The sequence below is a fragment of the Bos grunniens genome, chromosome X (genome assembly GCF_055505025.1).
Source record: "Bos grunniens cultivar Pamir isolate PY7600 chromosome X, Bosgru_T2T1.0, whole genome shotgun sequence".
NCBI classification, from domain to species: domain Eukaryota; kingdom Metazoa; phylum Chordata; class Mammalia; order Artiodactyla; family Bovidae; genus Bos; species Bos grunniens.
The window spans coordinates 92,536,348-92,539,947 of record NC_141194.1 but is presented as its reverse complement, the minus strand read 5'-3'; the positions used below and the strand labels follow the sequence as shown (position 1 = coordinate 92,539,947).

The window sequence follows — 3,600 nt, the reverse complement described above, 5'->3', positions numbered from 1 at the left end:
CAGAAAATCTCAAATCTGTGATGAATCAATCCACTGTTTCTCTTTCATCCAAGTCTTTCTAAGCCTTCAAACTGTAGGAAGAAATAAAAGAACAATTAAACACAACAGTGACTTTCTAAATCTAATAATAGTCAATCCTGTATATATTTGTTGTTTCAACAAGAGAAAACACAATTTTCCTCTTGTAAACCAGACCCTTGGGTATCAGGGTGTTTGTCTGTCAACTGAACATGTGTTCAATCAACTGATCACACCAATCTAGTCTTTGACTTGTCAAATGCCAAAAATGTTTGTTATCATTATTTTTTTTTTTTTGGCTGGTGAGATGGGGGAAAGGAGAACACCAGACAGGGATATAAATGTCTTTCCACCTTAAAATACTGTGCTCTTTCCATAAACCATAATCTCTTAATCTCCCAGACCCTCAGAGTCCATATGTGTAAAAGGAGAAAGAAAAAAAAAAGAAGGAAGAAAAATGATAGAAGGGATGTAAGTTAAATTAATAATTCAATAACCAAAATCTTAGTATAACTAATTTTATTTTGCCTTACACATGAAATACAAAAGTTTAAATAAACACTTAGATATAAGTCATTAAATGAGATCTTACTTGAAATTCTTATCTTTTTGCAATTTTTAGGTAGTCACATTATCAAAGGCATTATGTCCTTGTTAATATAAGAAAAAGTACTTAGTGGCCACCAAATGACAAACTCCCATCTCTAATGCATGTTCCGGTCACTTTTGCTACTTAGTGCTGGCAACTGTGTTCTAAACAAATATGGTCTCAGTTACCAGGCCTGATAAATTTCTCACCTGTGTTAAGTCTTATCATTACAGCTCAAAGAATGTATACCTATGAAAGATGTACAATTCAGAATACTCTGCATTCTATACTATCTAGTGAATGTGAAAATTATTAACCCTAAAACTGATGTATAAAAATAATTTTAAAACAAGTTTTATTGTTTATCAAGAAAATTTAAGAATATAACATGTGTATGGCAGAAATGGTTGGATCACACTCAACCTGGACTCTCCCAGGCTGCACTCTATTGGATTTGGATCCTTTCAAGGTTCTTTTTCTGGTTCTTCATTTTCATCTTCTTTCCCTCCTTGCCTTCAAGTTCTTGGACCTCTTCATTAGAATTTTCATATTGATAATTACTAGCTTCTTTCATGAAAAATAATATGGACTTTGGGACCAGACTTCATGGAAAAAATAACCCAATTTACAATCAGTAGTGATACAATCACCTCCAGTATTCTACCCTCAGGAGGAGAGAAGTAGGTGCAGAAAAACTAACGAGGCACCTTCCTAGTGGTTGGAGCAACACTTCCAGGGCCCTCACATTTCTGCAGCTTCAGGGTTTTCAGGGTGAGGTCTTTACCATCTATCCAGTAGATCTCACACCCTGTGCTGCTGATTATTTCTGGTCCGTTGGAGAAGAAGGGATCAGAATCATCTGGGTCTGACCGCATTTGGTATGTGTTCATCAGAACTTTGTTGAAAAAGTATTCGTTTGACTTAAAGAGGAATTCTTAAGGTGAAGCTCATTGGTTTTCGGACCCCTGAGAATTTTATTTTTACATCTTTCAGGTGATCTGTTACAAGTTCATCATTTCCCTGGGTCATGCTACAGAGAATCTTTAAGTGCCCTCAACCAAAAGCAAGGGATGCCCTTTGTTTGCCCCTTCCGTTCAGGCTCTCTTTCCATCTCCTCCCAAGCTCCTTCTGGAACAGGTACTTGCCACTGACATTCACCTTCTGTGGGTTCATGAATTTTATTGATGATGTCAGCTCTCTTATCAAACAGAGGTTGGTAGAAGACAGCATACTTTTGGTTGAGACCATAAAGGTCTTCATAGAATTGGGATTCCACTTGTGCAAATTGTGCCTGGAGATTTTTGAGAGCTTTGACCCTCTGCTTAACCGCTAGAGGCCAGCACTGAGTGTGGCCTGCCTTTAGCCGGATGCCCCAACAGGGGCCACAAGGGCCTCAGGAATCGGCTGCCTCCTGCGGGTTTCAGTCTCCTCGGTTGCATAGGCCCCTCCAGTGCACAGAATACATCTGCATCAGTCAGGGAATTGCCCTCCTCGACCTTGAGCTTCTCGGGTTCCTCTACCTTCTAGCATGCTGTCCCATCGGCAAGTTCCCCAGGCATTTAGGGGGCGGTTCCCTCTATCAGGTACTTACCCCTCCCACCCTAGTTCTCTGCTCCCTCTGCCAGACCCTTGCCCTCCCGAGGTATGGATCCCTCTCCCGGATCTTCAAGCTCTTGAGAGCCACACTTGACCATTATGCAGCCTGAATCAGAGTGAACCAAGACGTGGTTATTATAATGATACTGCATAGAACGGAATGGACCAGATCCTGGAACAGGGATCAAAACCCTGCCATGGGTAACTCATGGGCCCCTACTATGCTTTCTCTGCCCTCCTCCTGTACCTCATCATCATGGTCTTTCTCCTTGTATTCATCTTTCTCCATGCTGTCATAGTCCAGCTCCTCTTCCTCCTCCTCCTCTTCACCCTCCTCTGGGTCCTCCTCTTGCTCTGCTGAGGGGGTGTCCCTGTTCTCCTTGATTGTGGGCTGGGTGGCCTGCTGCCTAGCACCCTCCTCCAGAAGAGCTCTGGCAACTGCCTGTGAAGCCAGAAAGGCAGCAGTCCCTGCGATCCCATCTGACCCTTCGGCAAGGGGAATCACAGGGACGCCAGTGAGTCCAGGATCACGGTCCTCCCCACCATCAACTACATTCTGGCTACTATGAGCTGGGTCTTGCTCCTGCGTGGTTGACATGGCGGCAAGAACCCACTTGTCCCTGCTTGGACCCAAGTTGTGATCAAGTGCAGAAAGGACTGTGGTGAAAATGGCGGCCACCAAAGTGACTGCCACTAACTGGACGCTGTTGGCAGCAGGGGCTACAGGGAGGTGGTGGGGTGACAGAGAAGGCGGTTGAACAGGTAACAGAAGTCTAAAAAGGTGCCTGAAGGGGCCCCGCAACAGGTAGAGCTCACAGAGACTGTTGCCACGGTGGCGGTGGCCAAGTTATGAAAGAATCAGAGGGGCGGGTGATAGGAGCTGAACCTTGAAGGGTCAACAAAGGAGCGATTTCGTCATCAGCGAGCCCTAAGCTCATTTGCTGAGAAGTGAGGATTGACATACCTGGTGTCCAGTGAGTGATCAAGGCCCCTAGGTTCTGGGTTACTCGAAATCTCCTATATCTTTGAGACGTTAAAGTCCTTGTTTGGCCTTTAGGACCACACAAGTTCACAAGTCCTGTTAATTTCATAATTGTCAGCAAAACTGTAGTATTCCAATCAAGAACTGTAATCCCCTCTCCCCATTTCATCAAAGGCCAGCTCCTGTCAGTAGGGACAGAGTCATTAAAAATTGTATAGCTCAGATCTCAGCAGTGGCAATAACTTCCAAGAAGAGAGTAAAGATTTTAGCCTTCTTAACATTATTAAAATTCCTTAATAATAAAGAACATATGAAGTTAAAATGGCATCAATCAGAACAGAGGGTTGAAGAAATGTTAGAAACAGGAGCTGGAAGTTTAATAAATGCTGCGAAAAACACACCAAGCCTCTAAAGA

At 43.4% G+C, this 3,600-nt stretch overlaps 1 pseudogene across 1 annotated transcript; it reads right to left on the bottom strand.

Annotated features, from left to right (window-relative positions):
- Positions 1 to 907: 907 nt before the first annotated feature.
- LOC147340914 (nucleosome assembly protein 1-like 1-A pseudogene) lies at positions 908 to 3,177 on the bottom strand (annotated as a pseudogene). The gene is made up of 2 exons (XR_015158687.1): positions 2,395 to 3,177; positions 908 to 2,072 (listed from the first exon to the last, which is right to left on the bottom strand). The product of XR_015158687.1 is annotated as a nucleosome assembly protein 1-like 1-A pseudogene (transcript).
- Between the last annotated feature and the right edge of the window lie 423 nt (positions 3,178 to 3,600).